This window comes from Protopterus annectens, chromosome 3.part1 (assembly GCF_019279795.1).
Source record: "Protopterus annectens isolate FY-2018-M chromosome 3.part1, PAN1.0, whole genome shotgun sequence".
Taxonomy (NCBI): Eukaryota; Metazoa; Chordata; order Ceratodontiformes; family Protopteridae; genus Protopterus; species Protopterus annectens.
Window position 1 is genome coordinate 1,436,320,153 of NC_056732.1, and position 25,711 is coordinate 1,436,345,863.

Sequence of the window (25,711 nt, forward strand, 5' to 3'; positions counted from 1 at the left end):
CTTGATGGTTATTTGTCTGTTTGGGCTCGATGTCTTGAATGTGGCGAGCCTGATGTAAGAGTTCGGGTCAGGTCCTTTTTGGCTTAGGTCGTTGGGTGTCACATTGTTAGGTGACAAACTCGATCTGAGGATTGGAAGGAGGTTGCAGGGTAGTATGGGTAAGGGGGAGGAGCTTGGAGCTCAGATCTTTAGCTTGGTAAGCTGCCGGCTTGGATCCGTACTGGATCCGGAACCCACAGGTTGCTGACAAATGAAGTCTAACTACTCAGATGGAATGTTATGTTGAGCACATAACTTCTTTTTTTTCAGACAAAGACAGTAGAGTCGTGAAACATCTAGGAAAAAACATTTGTACCATTTCCACCCTGGCTTTTCTGGCTAGCAATTACCAGACTCATATGACTAAGGTATGTTTTAGCCCTTCTTTGTCAAGATTCTCAGGTAATTTCTTACCTTCCTGATGCTGAAGGGAAGGCCTCATCCCTTTTTACTTGTTGGGCTTTACCCCTCAAGTGGCTTACCACTCTGTTAAGTGTAGTTATGATGCAGCTGATGCTTCTTCTAGGACTGCTACATTTGTTTCTGTCCTGAGGTGCTACTCTTGGCTTTATCTTCAACCCTGACCTGATGACATTAAAGCTAAGTTGTTCAATGCTCCTTTTGATAAAAAACGTTTTGGCTCTGCTGCTGCTGAACCTTTAAGTCCCACCAGAACAAAGGCAAGGCCTTGCAGGGAATGAAGCATACATTTGTTTCTCCCATCTCTAAGTTCCAGAGAAATTATCCTTCCAAAACTGCTTTTCAGGACAGGCTAGATTCCATGTGACAGTCTGCTTCCTCTTTCCCTTGGCTAATCCCATGTTTCTTCATCTTTCCCTGTCCCTTCCCAATTGGTTAAGGGTCACTCAAGACTCTTCAGTTTTGTCCATTATCCGCTAGGGTTATTTCATGGCCTAGAAATCCCTTCCACCTGATGTTCATTGTGCATACAGCTGCAGTCATAACAGATGGGTTCTCCTGCCATCAGGCGGGTCCTCGGTCGGCCAAATTCCAAAGTCTAGGTCTGGCGTCGGTTGTCGTCGCTTCTTCCCTGACGTCAGTGCGACAGGGGTATAAAAGAACCAGCCGATGCCATTTTCTTCAGTCTTTCTTGCCACGCGGTGCTCGAAGCAGAAGCAGTTCGCAAGTGCTGGTCGGCCAGCTCCTGAGATTACGAAAAATTTGGAAACCGAAGTCTTCTTAAAAGCTAAGTACCCCATTGGGGAAACTTTTCTTGCCTCAGACCGATGTCAGACAAAGTTAATAATTGTATTTCTTGTGGGAAGCAAATACCGCATAAGGATTTCCATTCCCTCTGTATACCTTGTTTAGGCCCAGACCACGACGTCTCGGTCTGTCACTTTTGTGCTACATTCAACAAACGCACTATTAAGCGTCGGGCGGAGTTCGCCTAGTATTTTTTTGGGAAAGCATTTAACTATACCATGTCATCGGATACTCCGACTCCGGTTTTGTCTAAAAAAACGCAAAGACAAGAACCGACACTCGAGGTCCGCGGCCTCTACCGACACCACGCCAAAGCCGACTACACGTGGTCCGGTTCTCAGTGAGGTGCCTACACAGCCCCTGGTTACCGATGACACATCTTTGGCGGTGTCTCCTGTACCTGAGGTCGCAGGCTTCTCGGCCCACACCCCGACTACAGATACCGAAGCCACTCTTGGCACTGAAACACAGAATGTGGACAGGTCCACCTCCACTCAAGGTGTCTTCAGACCTTCCTCTTCTTTCTCCATCAAGGCTTTCACCAAGTCTAAAGCAACCATGCACCCTAAGAGACCAGCTACACAGGGCCCATCTCCAGGCCCCATGCCTAAGAAACAGATGCTTAAAATGGCTGAGGATTTAATTACTCTAATCAGAGGATATCCTTCAAGGATGCATCTGCAGTCATCACATATGGGTTGTCCTGCCTCAGGCAGCCCTTCGGTCGGCCGGATTCCAAAGTCTGGGACTGGCCTTGGCTGATGTCGCACTTTCCCCGACGTCAGAGCGTCTGGGGTATAAAAGCATCAGCCGACGCCATTTTCCTCAGTCTTTCTTGCCGCATGGTGCCCGAAGGAAGGCAGAGGCCTTGAAGCAAATTACCAAATTAATACAAATGAAAGCCATAGAAAAGGTACCTCTTTCAAAACAAGGCCAAGGATTTTACTCCAGATTATTCCTTGTTCCAAGAAAAGAAAATCAATGGAGGCCTATTCTTGACTTGTCTGCACTGAATACTTACCTCATTGTGCCAAAATTCAAAATGCTGACTCTACAGCAACTTCTTCCCATGCTGGGCAAGGAGTCTTGGCTGGTGACTCTAGATCTCAAGGAGGCATACCTGCATGTTCCTATTCGGCAAAGTTGCAGAAGACACCTCAGATTTCTTGCAGGATCAGAGCATTATCAATTCTCAGCATTGCCCTTTGGCTTATCTACTGTGCCCAGAGTATTCACGAAATGCCTGGCTTCAGTAATTGCACACTGCAGACTTCAGGGGATTCAAATCTACCCATATCTGGACGACTGCCTTATACAAGCGGACAACAAGAAAATTTTGCTAAAGGACTTGGACTATGTCATCCACCTACTACAGGCCTTGGGATACACAGTCAACATCCAAAAATCAAGACTTGTTCCATCCCAAAGAATAACCTTTTTGGGTGCGGATCTAGACACAACCACCCAAATGGCCTTTCTCACAGAAGAAAAACAAAAACAACTTCCAGATTACTTCAAGAATCTGACAAGACAAACTCAGCTGACTGCAAGGAAAATCCTGCAGGCCCTGGGTTACATGACATCCTGCATACTTCTGATTCCACAAGCCAGGCTGCATATGAGAAAATTGCAATGGTACCTAAGGAGTGTATGGACTCAGCACAGCCACAGCTTAGAAACTTTGATCCCACTCATTCCTTGCCTTCAAAAGGAATTCTTGTGGTGGGCTCACGCCTGCCAGTCGAACAGAGGGCTGCCTTTCAGCAAACCAAGAACAAACCAAACCATCACCACGGACGCTTCAGACCGAGGTTGGGGAGCACACATGGAGGACAAATGTATCCAAGGGCTATGGTCTCAAAGAGAGCTGCGCATGCACATAAACCAAAAGGAAATGCTGGCAGTGATACACGCAATCGAGGCCTTCAAACCTTTCCTTCTTCCAGGCCACCTGCTCATAAGGACAGACAACACCACAGTTATGTGGTACATAAACAAGCAAGGAGGTACGCATTCCTACCCTCTATGCAGACTGGTCATGAATCTATGGGAACTTTGCTTGAAGCTCAATATACAACTGCAGTCCCAGTTCGTGCCAGGGAAAGACAATACACCGGCAGACAGCTTAAACAGAACAACCATGGATGCACACGAATGGATGTTGCACCCAGACATCTTCTTACTCATAACACAATCATGGGGCAGGCCGGAGATAGATCTGTTCGCTTCACCCCACAATCATCAACTGAAGACATTCTGCTCAAGGACATACCACCCACAAGCATGGAAAGTGGACTCTCTCTCTTTCAGCTGGAAAGCTCTAAAAGTCTATGCTTTCCCACCACTTCCATTAATGTCGAAGGTTTTACTGAAGATCAGGGCGGAGCAGCCAAGAGTGATTCTGATAGCTCCAGACTGGCCAAGGCAGCACTGGTACCCACTGTTAAAGAGCATGTCACAGACAAAACCGTGGCCTCTCCCACTATGGCCACTTCTTCTGACGCAGAACAATTTCAGGACTCTGCATCCCAACTTGAAAACCTTGCAGCTAACTGCCTGGAGAATACCATGACTCCTCCTCAGAATAGCTTATCCCAGAGAGTGAAGGACATCATTATGGAAGCTCGCCGGCCTTCCACAAGGAAGGCATATTCAGCAAAATGGAAAAGATTTCTCACTTGGAACACAGCAAAAGGCCTAGATGTGACAGTGATGAGCATGGCACATATACTGGAATACTTGGCAGAATTGTTCCACAATGGCCTGTCTTATTCTTCCATTAAGATACATGCCTCAGCAATTTCAGCAGAATACAATGTTAATCCACTTGTCTTCTCGCATCCTCTCTTAAGACAGTTTCTGAGAGGAATCAAAAACATCAATCCTTCAAGGAAACCACCTTTACCTACTTGTGACCTTAACTTTGTGCTGGAAAAACTAACACTTCCTCCCTTTGAACCAGCAGCATCGGCGGAGATACAGTTTCTGTCCTGGAAAACTGCATTCCTTCTGGCCATAACTTCAGCAAGAAGAGTATCTGAGTTACAAGCTTTAATGGCAGTGCAGCCATTTCTTATTTTCCATCAAGACAGAGTTTCATTGAGAACCAATTCTACTTTTATGCCAAAGGTGGTATCCAGGGTATCCTTGAACCAGGCAATTCACTTGCCTACATTCTTCCCAAATCCACAAAACAGAGGGGAGAAACTTCTACACACTCTGGACATACACAGACAATTGCGCTACTATTTGGACAGAACTAAAAGTTACAGAAAGACTGACCAATTGTTTGTAGCATATGCTGCTGGGACACAAGGAAAAGCAATTTCAAAACAGACAATTTCAAAATGGATAGGAAATTGCATTCGTTTTTGTTACTCCTTTCATGGAAAGACTGTTTCTGCAAACATTAGGCCTCATTCCACGGGAGCCACAGCCACCACCACAGCCTTCCTAAGAGGGGTGGCTACCAAGGACATTTTAGAAGCTGCTACATGGAGCTCCGTGCATACATTTGCCAAGCATTACAATTTACCTTTATATTCCAGATCCAGAGCAGGTTTTGCTACTGCAGTCCTGCAGGGTATCTTAACAACACCATCCTTCTCTTAGTACCTACACCCCCAGATTGGCTATGGTATTCTACCCATATGTGATGACTGCAGATGCATCCTTGAAGGACATAGTACAGTTTTGTACCTACCATAAATGTAGATGTCTGATAGGTATGCATCTGCAGTCAGGTTTACCCTCCCTACTTCCCCTCTATGGTATTCCTAGGGTGCTTACCCCTCTATTAGCTAGCTGGGGGAATCTATTATGGTGTATTTGTTTGTATATATATGTATATATATATTTTTGCATATGTTTGGAATTTTATTGCATTCCTTCAAATTTAGCCTTCCTAGAGGGCACCTGGCATCTGGGGCAAGAAAAACTGAGGAAAATGGCGTCGGCTGATGCTTTTATACCCCAGACGCTCTGACATCAGGGAAAGTGCCAGACCCAGACTTTGGAATCCGGCCGACTGAAGGGCTGCCTGAGGCAGGACAACCCATATGTGATGACTGCAGATGCATACCTATCGAACATCTACATTTATGGTAGGTACAAAACTGTACTTTCTCAGCCACCTCCGGACAAAAGGCCCAGAGTGGAGGAAGATTCCCCCTCCTCTGATCAGGGCTCCATTATTTCAGAACACTCTGATGATCAGGAACAGTCTTACTCCCCTTTTGAAGACTCTGATGCAGAGGAGTCTATTCCTTCTGTATCCCCCCCTGAGGATTACTCATTTGGGGAAACTTTGCATACCTTAAGGGAACACTTTCACTGGGAAGGCCAAGATTATTTAGATTCCAAGAAAAGGCTCAGGGAATTTCTTTTGTTACCCCAGCACAGGCCTCTGGCTATACCTCCTGTCTTGGACATCCTAGATGATGTTTACTCGGAGGCCTGCCTTAACCCGGACTCTCTACCTCCAGCTCCAGTTAAGCCTGACAGGTACTACAGGGTTCCTGACTCGCACCAATTTCTTTACAAAAGCCATGCTGCTGTCCTAGAAACCATCTCACAGGGGCCCAAGGGAGTTAAGGCTTCCATTGCCAAAAATCCATTGCCTTCCGAGAGATTCCAGATCCTTAGAAAGGTGGGGAAAAAAGGTATATACCTCGGCTACCTTAACCATGAGGGCCTTAAACTGTCAGTTTCATATGCTAAAATACCAACAGTTTCTGTTATCTCAATTGAAAAGTAAAATGTCACAACCTGAACAACCAGACTTGAAGGAGTTGCAGGATTTGATGCATAGTGCAGAACAAGTGGGTAAACATACCTTACAATGTGGTTTTGATGCTCTAGAGGCCTCATGTAGAGCTGCTGTTACAGGCTCAGTCATACATAGGCATGCCTGGCTCAAGGAACAAGCCTTGCCTGATCATGTCAAAGCTAAATTACTAGACACCCCTCTTCAAAAGGATGTACTATTTGGGGCAAATGCTGAGGAAGTATTACGGAAAATGGAGGAAAAAGCTAAATCAATGCAAACTGTGAAAGAATTTCTGCAGGTTCAACCCCCACGTTTTAGTAGAAATTGGCCTTTCAAAAACTGGTCCTTTCCTGCCACAGACAGACCCCAAAGAGGCAGATACAGGCGCCCGAGGGGCAGAGGACAATCACAAGGATTGTACAGAGGCAGACAATGGCAAGCTCCTACACAAAGAGGTGGTGAGGACAACTCACAATCTTTCAGAAAGCAAACCCAATGACTTCCCCCTTTGCAGGCCAACCAGGTCTCAAATGGCAGCCCCCTTAGGAGGAAAGCTGGCACTATTCTCAAAAAATTGGCATGTTGTCACAAAGGACAAATGGATCCTGGACATTATAAACAGAGGCTACAAATTCCTTTTTCATACCCTTCCAAAAATGAGAGGCATGCCAAAACTGCCACACAATCAAAGGGCAGAGGCACAAAAGCAAATTTCAGATCTTATAAACATGAAAGCTATTCAAGAGGTACCTACACACGAACAAGGTCAAGGTTTTTATTCCAGGCTATTTCTGGTGCCAAGGAAGGGAAAAGATTGGAGACCTATTTTGGATCTTTCCATCCTAAACACATTCCTACTCGTACCAAAATTCAAGATGCTCACTCTACAGCAACTTCTTCCCATGCTGGGCAAGGAGTCTTGGCTGGTAACATTGGACCTCAAGGAGACATACCTGCATGTCCCAATCAGACAGAATTGCAGAAGATACCTCAGATTTCTTGCAGGTTCAACCCATTATCAATTCTCTGCATTGCCCTTTGGCTTATCTACTGTGCCCAGAGTATTCACGAAATGCCTGGCATCAGTAACTGCCTACTGCAGACTTCAAGGGATACAGATATATCCTTATTTGGACGACTGCCTGATCCAAGCGGACAGCAAGCACATTTTTCTGAAACATCTGGCTTATGTAATAATGTTATTAAACTCTCTGGGATACACAGTCAACAAAGAGAAATCAAGGCTAATACCCTCTCAGAATATAACTTTCCTGGGTGCCAATTTGGACACAAACACCCAGATGGCCTACCTCACGCCAGAGAAGCAGGGGCAACTAATTCAATATTTCAGAACACTGGCAAATTGCACCAGGCTGACTGCAAGGAAAATCCTGCAGGCTCTGGGATTCATGGCATCTTGCATCTTACTAATCCCATGTGCAAAGCTGCATATGAGAAAACTACAATGGTACCTAAAAAACATATGGTCTCAACACAGCCACAGTTTGGAAACAATAATACCACTAATTCCATGTCTGCAAAAGGAATTTCAGTGGTGGGCTCAAGCATGTCAAACAAACACAGGTCTTCCATTCAGCAAGCCTCAAGCAAATCAAGTCATCACAACAGATGCCTCGGACTACGCCTGGCGGGCGCACATGACAGACCGGTGCATTCAGGGCAAATGGTCCCAAAAAGAAAAGCACCTTCACATCAATCAAAAAGAAATGCTAGTAGTAATAAATGCTATTATAGCTTTCAAGGACCTTCTACAACCAGGTCAACTATTGATAAGAACGGACAACACCACAGTTATGTGGTACATAAACAAGCAGGGAGGAGCACATTCTTATCCCCTATGCAGACTGGCCATGTCACTTTAGAACATGGCCATGGACTTACAAATGGAACTACAAGCACAGTACTTGCCAGGCAAGGAAAACACGCTGGCAGACAACCTAAGCAGGAATATGACAGATTCACATGAATGGAAGTTGCATCCAAATGTTTTTACAGAAATAATCCAAGAATGGGGAAGGCCAGACATAGATCTCTTTGCCTCCCACAAAAATCATCAATTGACAAAATTCTGCTCGAGGATCTTCCATCCAAAGGCCTGGAGAGTGGACGCTCTCTCTTTCAGTTGGACATCAATGACAGTTTATGCCTTCCCGCCTCTTCCTCTGCTGCCCAAAGTCCTATTGAAGACCAGAACAGACAGACCAAAGATGATCCTCATTGCTCCAGACTGGCCAAGGCAACACTGGTACCCACTCCTGAGGAGCCTGACGCATTCCCCTCCATGGACCCTGCCTCTAATGCCACTTCTTCTGACTCAGCACAGCTTCAAAACTCTTCACAGTCAGCTAAAAACACTCTATCTAATTGCATGGAAGATTTCTTAGCATCACAGCAGGCCCTACTCTCCAAGGAGGTGCAGGATGTCATTTTGGAGGCCAGAAGGCCATCAACTAGAAAAGCTTACTCCGCAAAATGGAAATGTTTTTGTGTCTGGAATGAGAAAAAGGGCCAGAACCCTGGAAAACTGAATTTACCTCAAATACTACAATATTTGGCTGAACTGCTAAGCAGTGGACTTTCATTCTCCTCCATCAAAATCCATGCCTCAGCCATTTCTGCAGAATATAACACTGATCCTCCTTTATTCTCTCACCCTCTTTTAAGACAGTTCCTCAGAGGGGCTAAGAATTTAAGACCTCCAAGGAAACAACCAATACCTGCTTGGGATCTTAATTTAATTCTGGAAAAACTGACTTTGCCTCCTTTTGAGCCAGCTGCCTCATCAGATTTGCAATATTTGTCCTGGAAAACAGCTTTCCTTCTGGCTATCACTTCAGCTCGTAGAGTTTCAGAACTACAGGCTCTCATGGCTGTCCAGCCTTTTATCATCTTCCATCAGGACAGAGTTTCCTTATGAACCAACCCGTCCTTTATGCCTAAAGTGGTATCCAGGGTAGCTTTAAATCAGGTCATACATTTACCTACTTTTTATCCCAATCCTCAAAACAAAGGGGAGATTACTACATTCCTTGGACATCCACAGGCAACTGCGTTATTATTTGGACAGAACAAAACCTTTCAGAAAATCAGAACAGCTCTTTGTGGCCTATGCGGTAGGAGCTCAAGGAAAGCCAATTTCCAAACAGACAATCTCAAAATGGATAGCCCACTGCATACGCTTTTGCTATTCCTTTCATGGCAAAACTGTACCTACAGGCATTAGAACTCATTCCACCAGGGCCACAGCCACCTCTGCAGCTTTCCTCAGAGGAGTTCCTACCAAGGATATTTTGGAAGCAGCCAGTTGGAGTTCTGTGCATACCTTATCCAAACACTACAACCTACCATTATACTCCAAATCTAGAGCAGGCTTTGCCACTGCAGTCTTGCAGGGCATTTTGGCTCCTCCTAGTTCCACCTAGTGCCTACCACCCCTTTCTTAGCTTTGGGATTCTACCCATCTGTTATGACTGCAGCTGTATGCACGATGAACATAGTACAGTTTTGTACCTACCATAAATGTAGATGTTCGAGTGCTAATACAGCTGCAGTCCAGGTTTCCCTCCCTCCTTCCCCTCTAGGGGTATTCTTTTATGGTGTATTTGCTTGCAACTACTGTTTTTTGATTATATTGCATTGCATTACTACATAATTTTATGTATTGCCTTCCTTCTGGGGGCACCTGACATCTGGGGCAAGAAAAACTGAAGAAAATGGCATCGGCTGGTTCTTTTATACCCCTGTCGCACTGACGTCAGGGAAGAAGCGACAACAACTGACACCGGACCTAGACTTTGGAATTCGGCCGACCGAGGACCCGCCTGACAACAGGAGAACCCATCTGTTATGACTGCAGCTGTATTAGCACTCGAACATCTACATTTATGATAGGTACAAAACTGTACTTTCTGGGTATCCCATAATAGCAGCTTCCTTTATTTCCAGAGGCTCTTTTGGCCCCAGGGCACCATTCAGGTTGTGCCTCTGTCCAGAAAGATAAGGGATTTCATTTCAGGTTATTCTTGGACCAATAACCATACTAAAAACATCCAGCACCTGTTATAAATCATTAAGATGTACAAATGGAAATATAATATGTTAAAACCAACAAAATATATACAAACAAATAATATGCATGAAAATTATTCTCAATAGCCTAACTACACATTATAACAGTGAAGTTTTAAAATACTTGATATGGATAAATTTTCATTTAGACCAGGGGGTATAAGAGCATTTAACTTGATTTGCCACTTGGCAGCATCATCAAATAGTAAACTGGGGAAGTTGGAAGAACTAAATATAGATCTTTCCTTACCCAATGATGGTCTCCATATTGTGGAAAACTTTTCAAGTGATGTTAAACTTTATAACTTTACTTCTGAGTTGTTTCAACAAGACTGAGTAAATTTACTGAGTAAAAGCCAAATGTTTGTGCCTGCTGTTGGGGTGAATTTAAGCAAATTGATTTTAGAGTTGTATGTTTTAGTATACTTATTGGTCCATTTGGATCACATGATTAACATGAGGGGGTTATTTAAATGGTTTTGACTTTATTCTGATGAAGTCTGTGTTATAAGCTGGATGAAAGTACACAATCTTCAATAAATATTTGCTTGGTGGCTGTGGTAGGCATGGTTGTAACTGCCGTCAGTTTATTTTTTTTTTTCACATAATTTTTATTCAGTTTTCATAAATACAAATTCATCAAAATGTTAAACAATATAAACAAATCTTAACTATATACAATGTCCATAATAGAAGTAACTTTGTCAATACATTCACATTATCTAGCAATTTTTTAAGTTTTAACCAAGCTAGTTTTTTTATGTGTCTGTCTTGTAGTTCTTAAAGTCATAGTCATTTATTCTCTATTTCAAACTATTTTGGCCAGTGATATAAATTCCACAAAAGGTGTAACATTCTTACTTTTCCAGTTTTAGGTAATGTTTTTTCTTGCTATTGCAAGGAGGGACCAGAGGAGGTGCACTTGTGTACTTGGAACATACACTGGGATCGCAGCATTAAATAATAACGAGTCAGTGACTTCACATTTATCCAACCACAACACTTTGATAAAGAATTTGAATTCTGACCAAAAGGGAATTACAGTATTACAGTTTATAAATACATGTACCCAGCCTGAATATTCTGCTTCTTCACATCTCCAACATAATGATGTCTCATTACCTGATATTAATGCTATTTTTGGTGTGTGAAAAAACTTCTGTGAATAAATTTCCATGTGTAAATTTTCCAAAAGGGAGATGATGTAGTTTTACTGACTTGATTTAAGTATTACTGATTTATCTTTTTCTGAAAAGCTAGATTTATTATTTTTTTCTGCATAGCTCCACAGGGACTCATATGAAGCTGGTAAATCCATTTGCAATGTCCTGTATAACCTTGACACAGATAGTCTATAATTTCTGCATAGTGTATTATTTCACAAAAAAGTGTTAAAAAAGTGGTCCAGGTGTGGATTTCACTATCTAATTTATTTTAAACTCATTAAGTATATGTTCTCTAAAAGTGTGTATGTTTAGCCAGTTTTGATTTATGTTGTATCTTGCTATGAGAGAGGTTGCATCCTGTGTCTAATTGTGATCAAGAATCTGATGCCAGAAAACTAGTCCATTTCCTTTCATTTCTTCTATTTTTTTCATGTTATAAGAGTCCAAGTATTTATTTGTTAAAGCTGTGGGAAACATAATAAATAAAAGATTTCTCATCTTAAACTCTTTGAACATTAGCTGTTTGAAATTGTTTACTATGTAATTAACAAATGGAGGGAAATGTTTTTTGTTACTTGTATTAAAACAAATGTTTTTTTATGACAAGGTAAACTTTTTCCACTTCAGAAAACATATTGTTTAATGTTTGTTCACACTTGTCTAGTAATATTGCTTTATGTAGATTTTTCCAGTTGGAAGTATATTTGCTGTTTAGTCAATGACATACTGTTAAAGATAATTGATTCAGTATATAGTTCTAGATGTGGAAATGAGATTCCACCCTCTTCCCAACTTCTGTAATGGCATGAATGACTAATCCTTGTTTTTTTTTGGAAACCATAAAAACTTTATTAATATAGAGTTAAATTGTTTCATTAGTTTTTTGGAAGGGGGTGCTAGGATGGCTTGAAAAACATACAGAATTTTGGGTAGTATGATCATTTTAAGTAATGACAGCCTTTCCTCCATGGTGAATGACATTTCATTCCATTTGTTTAAGTAATCTTTAACAGTGTCTATTAACATTATGAAATGTGTTTGCCTAGTATCTTTCCAGTCTGCTTTAATGGTTATGCCTAGATATTTAATCATATTGTTAGCCCAATTAAAGTCTCTATATCTGTCCAGAATGGGGTTTATTTTTTTGTTTAACAAAATAGTTTGTTTTATTTTGATTAAAACTTGGGCCAGATATCATTTCAAAGTTTTGAAGAGATTCTATAAGATGTTCAATTGAGGTAACTATGTTCCCAATTGTTAATAAGATATCATCAGTGAAAAGCTGGATTTTGGAATTATACTTTGCACTGACATATAAGCTGCTTATTTTATTATTAGTTCTTATGTAATTAGCTAATGGCTCCACTGATAGAGCAAATAATAAGGGTGAAAGAGGATACCCTTGCTTGGTGCCTTTCATTATTTTAAGTGGTCCTGAAGAGAAAGCTCAAATTTTAATGTATGATATAGAAGTAGTGCATAATTTCTTCAGCAATTTTAAAAAATCTGAGGAAAAGTTATATATTTCTAGAACTTTAAATAAATAGGGCTAATTTAAAGAATCAAATGTTTTGTCCAAGCCTAGGCTAATAATTTTTAATTCTCTATTTTTTTTGTTTGCAAAGTCCATTAATGTTAATTGTCTGATTAAATTGTCTTGGACCTTCCTGTGTGAGCTAAACCCTGTTTGATCATCTTTTATTATTTTTGGTAAAAATTGATTTAATCTATCTGCTAGAATAGATGTAAAAATCTTGTAGTCCACATTCAGAAGAAGGATATAGGATGATACGATGTTATAAAATTAGGGCCCTTGTCATGTTTCAAAATGGGTGAAATCATAGCATATTTCCAGGAAGGGAAAATGCCATCATTATTTCTGAATTCTTCAAAAGCATCTATTAGAATTTCTAAGGTCTCATCTGGAAGTATCTTATATATTTCCCCTATTAATCCATCAAGGCCAGGGGCCTTATTAATGTTTTGTATTTTTTCCTTAAGCTCCATTAATGATATAGACTTAAGGAGTCTAGAGTTTTGTTCTTTTGTTAATCTTTTATCAATATTGTCTTTCAAAAACTTGTCTCTCATACTATTATCAGTATTATGTAGGTTGGTGCTATTTAGTGTTTCATGATGTGTTCTAAAGGCCTCTAGTATGTCTTTTAAATCTGTTACATGTCTAGGTTTCTTCTTGAAATTGGCTTTAATTTCCTTAATATGATTAGCTTTTGTCAGGCCTTTAGATTTAAGTGCAAGTCTATGCATATTCTTTGGATTAATAGTATAGGTTTGTAGCTTTATTTTTTCTAAGTTTATTGCTACTTTGTGATTTTAAAATGTCTGTGTATGTCCTATTCAGTTGCTCTGTTTCAGAAAGTTTTGCAGCATCTTTTTTGTCCAAGTTCTTTTTTAATGTGGCAATTTTTGACTGTATGTGTAATAGCTCCTTATCCCATTCTTTCTTTTTGTTTAAGTACCAACTTTTGATTTTACCATATAAGTATGATTTAAGTGTATCCCAAAGAATTCTAGAGGTCTCATTGTTATTAAACTCTAGAAAGATTTTTATTTCGTTTAACAACCATTATCTGAAATCTTTTAATTTGGTAATATATGCAGGTAATCTTTGCCAGTACATCAGGTCTCTGGGTGTTATGTGGATTTTGAAGAAAATAGCGTTGTGGTCGGACAATGGGCATGTATTGATATTGACTTCCTGTATCAGATAATCAATTATAAGTAACAAATATCTTATCAATAGTTGTTTGGGTGCCATACCTGTAAGAGTAATGTGTATATTGTATGGATTCTGAATCTCTTATGCTATAAATATCCCTCAAATTTGAAGAGGTAATAAAGTTATTTAATTTTTTTTGCTGCAGCTGACATTTTAAAGTTACCATTCTTAGTAATGTCATTCTTGGAAAGAATGCAATTGAAATTTCCTGCATAGGTTCATAGGTAGGTACTAGGCTATTGCCCGAAGGCCTACGTAAGCCTAGCCAATAAGTTTAAACACATTAACCAAAATAATCCACAACTATCCAGGCTGTGAAACAATTCCAAAAATAAAGATGATGAAGCCAGCCAGAAGGCTAAAACACAGTTTTAATCTAAAAATCTTGAAAGTAACAAATCCACTTGGTTAAGTGCTTTCGTCTACATTAAGACATCCTCAGAACCAAGACAAATAGTGAAGTAAAAACTTTTAAGTACAATACAAAGACACACCCATTTGAAACCTTCAATAGAACCAATCAACCAATTAAACATAGCAAACAGAAATAAAGCAACAGTAACTAGATGATGTTCATCGTGTGACACTGCTGCAGTCATTACACTTGGGTTATCTTGCCGTCAGGCGGTTCCCCAGTCGGCCTGAGTTCCAAAGTCTTGGTCCGGTGTCGGTTGCTGTCACTTCTTCCCTGACGTCAGTACGCCAGGGGGATATAAAATGCAGCTGATGCCATTTTCTTCTGTCTTTATTGCCGCACGGTGCCCGAAGCAGAAGCAGTTCACCAGTGCCGGTCGTCCAACTCCTGAGATTTTCAATCCGAATCCAGAACCAGAGTCTTCTAAAAAGCTAAGTACTCCGTTGGGAAAACTTTTTCTTGCCTCAGACCGATGTCAGTAAAAGTTAATAATTGTATTGCTTGTGGGAAACAAATACCTCATAAGGATTTCCACTCCTACTATATCCCATGCCTAGGCCCAGACCACAACGTCACTAGTTGTCGGTTTTGTGCTAGGTTTAACAAGCGCACTATTAAACGTCGGTTTGATTTTGCCCGACATTATTTTGGCAGAAAATTTAATTACAACATGCCGTTGGAACTTACAATGACCAGAATTCATAAAAAGCACAAGGACAGGCATCCGAGGCCCAAGACTGACAACAAGGCCTCTTCCAGGCCGGTCGCCGGTTCTCCGGTTTTCAGTGAGGCACCTACGCAGCCCCTGACGACCGCTTCAATAGAACCACAGGCCACCTCTGACTCCCATGTGGAGCTGGCTGGGCCTTCAGATGCTGTTGGTATTCAGGTTACCAAACTTAATCCTACAGAGGGAACCGAAGTAGCTGAACAATCCACAGCTTCAGAGGGTGTTTTCAGACCTACCCAGTTAACCATTAAACCCTCTGATAAGTCTAAGCCTTCCTTAAAAGCAAAGAAACAGTCACAGCAATCTCCAGGGCAGGCTTCCATGCCTAAGAAACAAATGCTAAAAATGGCCGAAGACCTAATCACCCTGATCAGAGGGTCCCAACCCCCTCCAGATAAAAGGCCCAGACAAGATGCAGACTATGAATCTTCAGACCAGGTGTCCATTTCCTCTGACTCATCCTCAGACCTAGGGTATTCCTTACCCCCTTATGCGAATTCTGATGCTGAGGAATCAATTCCATCAGCCTCTCTGCCTGAGGACTACTCCTTTGGGGAGACCTTACATACCATGAGGGAGCATTTCCACTGGGAAGGCCAGGATTACTCAGAATCCAAGAAAAGGCTCAGAGACTTCCTTTTATTGCCTCAACACAGACCACTTGCTATTCCACCAGTGTTAGATATTGTGGATGATGTATACACTGAATCCAGCTTAAACCCTGACTCCTTACCACCAGCCCCAGTTAAGCCAGATAGATATTACAGAGTCCCTGACTTTCACAAATTTCTATACAAAAGCCCTGTTGCTGACCCTGAAACTATTTCTCAGGGACCCAAAGGGATTAAGGCCTCATCAGCTAAAAACCCAGTCCCCTCTGACAGAGATTCCAGAGCATTAGACAGATGGGGCAAGAAAGTTTATACATCTGCAACTTTAGCCATGAGAGCCTTGAATTGCCAGTTTCACATGCTAAAATATCAGCAATTTTTAATGTCTCAGTTGAAACAAAAGATGCTTCCAGATTCAGATCCTCCTAATTTGAAAGAAATGCAGGATTTATTGCGTGCAGATGAACAAGTGGGAAAACATACTTTGCAATGTGGTTTTAATTCCTTAGAGGCATCCTGTAGAGCAGCAGTTACAGGCTCTGTCATTAGAAGGCATGCTTGGTTAAAAGAACATACTCTACCAGATCATGTTAAGGCCAAATTACTGGATGCACCTTTGCAGCGGGATGTGCTGTTTGGAGTTAAGGCAGAGGAGGTATTAAAAAAGATGGAAGATAAGGCAAAATCTATGCAAACGGTCAAAGATTTCTTACAAGTTCAACCTCCTCGTTTTAGCAGAAATTGGCCAACATAAAATTGGTCCTTTCCAGTCACAGACAGACCTCAAAGGGGCAGATATAGATGTCCAAGAGGGAGAGGTCAGACACAAGGCCCTTACAGACCTCGACAATGGGGTACACCAGGCCAGAAAGAAGGGGAGACAAACCTCATCCTTATAAAAAACAGTCTCAATGACTTCCCACTACAGTTGCCAAACAGCTCTCTCTTGGCAGCCCCCTTAGGAGGAAAACTGGCTCTTTTCTATCACAATTGGCATTGCATCACCATAGACAAATGGGTTCTCAACATCATATCTCAAGGTTACAGGTTCCACTTTCACACTCTTCCAATGTTAAAAGGAATGCCAAATCTGCCACCAAATCAATGGGCAGAGGCTCAAAAACAAATTACAGCACTCATGGACATGAGAGCTATTCAAAAGGTACCACCACAAGAGCAAGGACAAGGATTTTACTCTAGACTCTTTCTGGTTCCCAGAAAGGACAAAGCCTGGAGACCCATTCTGGACCTTTCTTCTCTGAACACTTACCTGGATATTTCAAAATTCAAAATGTAGACACTACAGCAGCTTCTTCCCATGCTGGGCAAGAAAGCTTGGCTCGTGAATTTGGACCTCCAAGAGGCATACATGCATGTCCCTATCAGACAAAACTGCAGGAGATACCTCAGATTTCTAGCAGGTTCAATGCACTATCAATTCTCTGCACTGCCCTTTGGCTTATCTACTGCACCCAGTGTCTTCACAAAGTGCCTGGCACCAGTAATTGCATTTTGCAGGCAAAAAGGAATTCAAATTTACCCATACCTGGACGACTGCCTAATCCAAGCAGAGAGCAAGGACATTCTTCTAAAGCATCTGGTGTACGTAAAAAAGTTATTAAGTTGCCTGTGGTACACAGTAAATGAAAAGAAATCAAAACTAGTGCCCTCACAACAGATAATATTCCTGGGTGCCAGCTTAAACACAATGGCCCAGATGGCTTATCTCTCCCCAGACAAGCAAGGACAACTGACTCAGTATTTTCAATTAATGGCAACAAAGACCCAACTCCCTGCAAGAAAAATTCTGCAGGCCTTGGAGCATCTTGCATACTACTAATTCCATATGCCAGACTGCATATGAGGAAACTACAATGGTACCTAGAGAGTGTATGGTCTCAACACTGTCAAAATTTGGAAACAGTTATACTACTAATTCCTTGCCTACAACATGTGTTTCAATGGTGGGCTCAAGCTTGTCACCTCAACAAGGGACAGCCTTTTACTCAACCCACAGCCAGGCAGACACTGACAACAGATGCATCAGATTATGCCTGGAGAGCACACATGGCAGGAAAATGTATTCAGGGCGAGTGGCCCGCAGAACAAAGACATCTCCACATCAATAAAAAAGAGATGCTAGCTGTACAAAATGCAATTATATATTTCAAGGACCTGCTACATCCAGGACAACTACTACTAAAGACAGAAAACACCACAGTTATGTGGTACATAAACAAGCAAGGGGGCACACACTCCTACCCCCTCTGCAGACAAGCCATGAACTTGTGGAACACAGCTTTAAACTACCAAGTTCATCTGCAGGCACAATTCCTGCCAGGAGAGAAAAACACACTGGCAGACGACCTAAGCAGAAACATCATGGATCCTCATGAATGACAATTGAGTCCACAAATATTCAGAATGATAGCACAAAAATGGGGGAAACCAGACATAGATCTGTTTGCATCCCCAATGAACTGCCAACTACAGAAATTCTGCACAAGGAGCTACCATCCACAAGCATGGAAAGTGGATGCCCTCTCATTCAGCTGGAAAAAACAAGTATACGCTTTCCCTCCTTTACCTCTCCTTCCAAAGGAACTCATAAAAGCCAGGCAGGAAGAGCCAAAGATGATCCTGATTGTACCAGACTGGCCACGCCAGCACTGGTACCCAATCTTAAAGAACTTAGCACAAGAACCACCCTGGATTTTGCCTCAAATCCCACAGCTGCTGACACAACACATCAATCAGATACTTCACAGCTAGCTAAAGACCTTAAATCTAGCTGCATGGAAAATTCCTTAACCAAGCAAGCATTGCCTCTCTCCAAAGCTGTTATGGATGTCATTCTGGAGGCCAGAAGGCCTAGCACCAGGAAAGCCTACTCAGATAAATAGAAGAGATTCTGTGCCTGGAACCAAGCACACAGCCTTGACCCTCTTGTCCCAAACATTCCTCAGATACTTCAATACTTAACCGAGATGCTGGACAAGGGCCTCACCTTCTCATCCATCAAGATTCATGCCTCAGCCATTTCTGCTCATTACAACACGGATTCATCAACTTTTTCAAATCCTTTGCTCAAACAGTACCTCAGAGGGGCTAAAAACATGAGACTGCCCCATAGAGCACCTACACCAACTTGGGACCTCTGTTTTGGAAAAATTAACTTTACCTCCTTTTGAGCCAGCTAACACAGCAGAATTAAAATACATTTCTTGGAAGACTGCTCTGCTACTGGCAATAACATCAGCAAGAAGAGTTTCAGAATTACAGGCACTAATGGCAGTGGAACCTTTCCTCATCTTCTACCAGGACAGGGTGTCCTTAAGAACTAACCCTACGTTTATGCCAAAGGTATTATCAAGTGTGGCTCTAAACCAAACTATTCACTTGCCAACTTTTTATCCAAAACCACAGAACAAAGGGGAGAGACTACTACATTCCTTGGACATTCACAGACAGTTACGCTTCTACTTGGACAAAACCAAAGTTTTCAGAAAATCTGAGCAATTATTGGTAGCATACACTGCAGGAGCACAGGGGAAAGCCATTTCAAAGCAGACTATTTCAAAATGGATAGCTCACTGTATACGTTTCTGCTATACCCACCATGGGAAACCTGTACCTAGCAGCATGAGATCTCACTCCACCAGGGCAACAGCCACTTCAACTGCCTACCTCAGAGGAGTGCCTACCAAGGATATTTTAGAATCAGCAACATGGAGTTCTGTACATACCTTCACCAAACATTACCATTTGCCTTATAGATAGGTTCATAGATTAGTACTAGGCTAACTGCCCTTGCGAGCCATTTAAGCCTAGCCAATTATCCCCTGTGAGATTCAAACCCTGTACCTTGTGTTTGTAAGGCAAACATCTTAACCATTAGGCCACCCTATCCAGAGCTGGCTTTGCCACTGCTGTGCTGCAGGGCCTTATAGCCACCCCTAATGCCTTATAGATCCATCCTCCCTACCTTAGCTTTGGGATTCCACCCAAGTGTAATGACTGCAGCAGTGTCACACGATGAACATAGCACAGTTTTGTACCTACCATAAATGTAGATGTAAGAGTGTAGACCACTGCTGCAGTCCAGGTTACCCTCACTCCTTCCCCTCTTACTTTCTGGTACGTACCCAGGTCTTCTACCCTTATTTCCTAAAGGGAGTATTTGCTGGTAATTACAAATGGTTGTTTGCTTTTCTATTATATATTTTACTAGCAATTTGAAAGGCCTACCTATTTGGGGGCACCTGACATCTGGGGCAAGAAAAACTGAAGAAAATGGCATCAGCTGCATCTTATATCCCCCTGGCGCACTGACATCAGGGAAGAAATGACAGCAACCAATGCCGGACCAAGACTTTGGAACTCAGGCCGACTGGGGAACCACCTGACGGCAGGATAACCTAAGTGTAATGACTGCAGCAGTGTCTACACTCAAACATCTACATTTATGGTGGGTACAAAACTGTACTTTACAGCTATAGTACTGAATATAATAGATGCTTCATATACTTTAAAATATAAGTGAACGTTTTTTCAATTCACTTGAAATTTAAATGTGTTCATTTAACCCTGGTGGGTTAGTTGCATCTAACCTAATCTGCCACAACATTTCCCTGTGCAATAAAATGTTCTCCCAGTCTCCTGAAAATGGTGGTGTAATTTGTTCAAGTATCAAAAAAGCAAACTTATTGAAGTTTTGACAACATGCAGCATGCCTTCCCAATGCACTTCTATTGTCCCCCTTTCTTATGCTATATACATGCTGATATAGTCGTCGTTTCAAACTATTCTTAGACTTGCCTATATAAAATGCGCTGCATGTGCATCATTTTTTCTGCTCTACAGTTTAAACATTTTACTGTGTCCCAATGATTAATAATGTTCAAAACTTCATTGTCCTTATTCACATTAATATAGGAACAATATTCACATTGGTGACATTTTCTAGCCGTAGGTACACCCATGCTCGTACAACTTCTTTCCAACATCATCTTAACATTCTGCCTGTTTTTGTATGTAAAAAATGGTGGAGATTTAAATAAATGACAGATATTACTATCAACTTGTAACAACATCCAGTTTTTATTTATAATATTTCAATAGGCTTAATATCCGTTGTACAATGCAACACCATATTTGTATTCGGTGTTAATACTCTAGTCATTTTGTTTTCCATTGTGTTGACCGTGCTTGTCACCCCATGTTTAATAATGGGTACATATTTATCCTGTCTCCCAACCCAAACTTCACCTATAATTTTCTCCAATAAGTCTATGGGATATCCCCTATCAATAAACATTTTTTTAATTACTGTAAATTCTTCTAAACAGTCAGAAGAATCAGAAGTGAGACGTGAAACTCAGATTAGCTGACTTACCAGGTATCCAGTGTATATTAACTAAGGTGATGTATTTTCTATTTATTTCCAAAGTTACCATACTTAATATACCATTTTTGTCTGAATATGAATCAATAATTTTATGTACTGGTAAGTATTTTTTCTACAAAATCATAGTGCCCTCTTGGTCTGATAGTGAGATGCGACAAGTGTTGAATAACCATGAAAAAACAACCTATTCACGTCTTTTTTATTGGGTTGGTTTCCTGTATAAATGCAATATCCACTTTATTTGTTCTAAGGTATTTACATAAACTTCCCCTTTTTATATTGTTATTAAGGCCATTGACATTAAGCAAAACACAATTATATATAGACATATTTGAAAACATATTATTGCATTGTGTATTCCATTATGGACGAAATTTTAACTTTACACATATTAAACAAATAATCAGAACTATGTACAATACCAAACGTGGAATTTAAAATTCCTGGTTCAATGAACAAGACATTGAAGCCACCTTTTACCATTCCACAATCAATAGCCATTGTTAGTCTGATGCTTCAGCCTGTAATTTCTGAAATGTGCAATGCATTTTAGGATGTGACGACTCTCCTGACCTATGTAAGAATTCTAAACAGTTCTTTTAAGGTGCCATTAGACTGTGAATTGACTGCCTTAATCAACAGCTATGAACATAAGACACAGTTTCAAACAGTTATGTCACAAACCATTCTATTGCAAGTAATAAGTACCTTGTCATTGCTAAATAAAACATTTTTTAATAAAATAATGAAGTAAGCAAAAAGATTTACACTTGTCTTATAAGGATTTAGAACAACTTACTGCCATCTTCATACCAAGTCCTTTATATTTTACAATTGGTAGTAAGACTTTAGAATAAAATGCAAAAAAGAAATACAATCTCCTAAATTTAATCTTGCCAGTATTTAACATGTTTCAGAGGAAAATAATGAGAATTATATGCTAACAAGGATTTGTTAAATGAACTTTTTACAGAGAACATTGTATGAGAGTTATGAGAAACAAAAAGAAACTTTCTCTAAAGTTATGAATGTTGTCCTGTCGTGTTTCTTACTCATGTATTGAACACTTTGTCTAATATTATAATTTCTTACTATTTGTATAAAAAAGGGGGGTGTATGTAGTTCTAAACCACGTGTGTGACTGCATGAATCTTCCAGAAGATGCATACATGTAGAATCAGTAAAATATGTTATCATGCTTGCATGTGATTTTTAGATTATCAGGTAGTTTGAGTAAAAATAAATACACACATTGTTAGAACTATAAATGTTATTGTGTCCTTTCTTTTCCCATAAAACTTATTACATTGCAGATTTGTTTGCTAACAGTAAACATAATCCTTAATTTTTGTTTTAAAAAGCACAATCAGTTTACCCCAACATTACTAAGCATCAGAAGTATTTGAAATACCTTCATGCATTTATCCAGATAGTAAAAGGTGACTACTATGTTAAAAGCACATCACTGAATAACTCTGTAAATAAAAAAAAACACTTCTAGTACCTTTTTTGAGTAGATTCAGCTAGGATTAGATCTCTACAGTGTAGAAAAGCTGATATAGTTCATTTTAGAGCCCAGCAGCCGAAATCTGTTGTCTTTTTTGTCACAGAGCATCACACAATGATGAGGTAAGTTCAAAGGTCACATATTTCCTGTTTTTACAAAGTAAATAATTTGGGAAGCTGCTAAGAGTGAAAAAAACAGGTGTACTGCACTCGAGACACTAAATAGGTGAAGCTTTTTGAATTCTAGCAAGAAGAACATCTCGAGGACAGGGTTAACAAGATTTACATCTGTTTATGGAGGGAAAAGGAAACTAAACATGCGCAATCATTGAGATGAAGGTAAAAAGACAGGGTTAACAAGATTTACATCTGTTTATGGAGGGAAAAGGAAACTAAACATGTGCAATCATTGAGATGAAGGTAAAAAGACAGGGTTAACAAGATTTACATCTGTTTATGGAGGGAAAAGGAAACTAAACATGTGCAATCATTGAGATGAAGGTAAAAGACAGGGTTAACAAGATTTACATCTGTTTATGGAAATCATTGAGATGAAGGTAAAAAAGAGGGTTAACAAGATTTACATCTGTTTATGGAGGGAAAAGGAAACTAAACATGTGCAATCATTGAGATGAAGGTAAAAAGACAGGGTTAACAAGATTTACATCTGTTTATGGAGGGAAAAGGAAACTAAACATGTGCAATCATTGAGATGAAGGTAAAAAGACAGGGTTAACAAGATTTACATCTGTTTATGGAGGGAAAAGGAAACTAAACATGTGCAATCATTGAGATGAAGGTAAAAAGACAGGGTTAACAAGATTTACATCTGTTTATGGAGGGAAAAGGAAACTAAACATGTGCAATCATTGAGATGAAGGTAAAAAGACAGGGTTAACAAGATTTACATCTGTTTATGGAGGGAAAAGGAAACTAAACATGTGCAATCATTGAGATGAAGGTAAAAAAGGAACTGTTATATCACAGACTTGTGAGATATCAAAACTACCCTAATAATGGATACAGTAAATAAGACAGTATGTTTTAAAACACATATACTCAGTTATAAGTATAAAATATCAATTTCTACACATTATTACTCCCATTACCATCCTATTATAATAAACAACAAGTCAGAGTAAACTTGGCAAATGTATTTACACTGTCTCCCCATGTATTTACCAGTGTACAACACTATCAAGTTAAAAAAAAAGAAAAACACATATTATTACTTTCACCTTCTATCAGCAGTTTTACTAAAAGGATCTAGTGCCTCTAAGATGTTAATAAGCTTGGTGTTATGTATATTTTAATGTGCATAAGGGCACATATAAAATACACAAGCTATTGACAATACACTAGTTACAGTTAGTATTTATACAAGGTGACATTACAACAATCAGCAACTAGATCATGACTGAACTGCTTGTTTTTATATAAGGCTATATAAATATATATATATATATATATATATATATATAAAATAGAAGAAGCTTTTTTACCTTTAAGTTAGTATTTGTTCATTTGGATTCAAAGTATTTGGATAAATTCTGTCAGAGTAAGGTTACAAGTGACATTATAAAAAAAACATTGGGCCGGATTTACGAAGGCTTGCACGGAGTGTAAGAACAGTGTAAGATGGCAGACAGGCAATATGTCTGCCGAGCGATTCAGCAATAGCTGGTAGGGGCATGCATGAGAGCTTCTAAAGCTACTCTTGCACGGACATTGTTATGGTATGCAAATTACCTCATTTGCTGCTGAAAGCTATGCAAATGAGGTAAATTTGCGATCCAGGAACCACTAACCTGTCTGTGTAAGAGGAGTGTTATCTGCAGAAGTGTACCGTTCTGCAAATAGCTAATTAGAGCTATGACTGCTCCAAATAAAAGATGCATCTAGTTAAGGAAGCATGCCAATGGCCAAATATAAGGCCATTGGCATTTGTAAATGTTGTAAATCTTCAAAATCCAAAGTTATTTTTTCCCCGATTGCCGATGTTTAATCGTAGCGCAGCGTCACGCAAACATGCTGCTCTTTAAATTAAATGAAAAAAAGGGAAAATATCCACAAATGTGCTTTCACATTAAAAAGCTTGTCCTGCCATGCAGGTGAATGGCAGGCTGCAAACAATATGGCCACTGAGTAGTGGTTGCTAAGGGGGGGGGGAGCTCAGTGTGAGAGATGTAATCAAGCATTAGTAGGCAATCCTATGCAAATGAGGATAAGGATAGTGAATCCCAACTTTCCCTGGCATGTGAGCCATGTCCCTAGAGTGTAAGTGTAGGAGTAGGGTAGTAGTTGAGTAGAAGATAGGTGACATCATGAGGGGTATGTCTGAAAGACTGTGAGGTGATTGGAGCACAGTGGCATGTGTTTGCCCCGAGTTGCACAGGATTATAAGAGGCGTGTTTACAGTGCTAGCAGCTGAAAACAAGAAACCAAAGGCGTACGCCGTGGATATATCAGAAATTTCTTGCAAATGGGCACACAGTGTGTGCGAGCGTGTAGGCGAGTGTGCACTAGTGTGCGCGCCGCTGCCCCTTGTGGAAACAGAAAGGGAAAAAGGAAGGAAAAGTAGTAGTAGGACGTTAACTAATGAGAACTAGCAGAGCTGCCAGGTGAAATATATCACAATCAGCCAATTACACAGGCAGTCGACTAGCCCAGCCCAGCCCAGCAATTTAAACTCTGCAAACAGCAGTCTAACCTGTTTTCTCACAAGAACTCTGCAACACTGCAGTTTAGAAAGAGTGAAAACTCAAAAAGCTTAAGGCTGACAAAATGTTAGGGGCTGCCATTGCTATTATAAATCAACATGTGCAAGGTGCTGAGGGTGGTGATGTTGTGAATGCTGCTGAGCAACCCACAGTGAGGAGACGGAGAAGAGTGTACAGACTCAGGGTAACCTACCAGGGGCTACATGAGCTGGAGATAGTGGAGTGCCATAGAATGGACAGAGACCTCCTGCAGCAAATTGTTGAGCTGTGCTGGCCATGCCTCACACACAGAA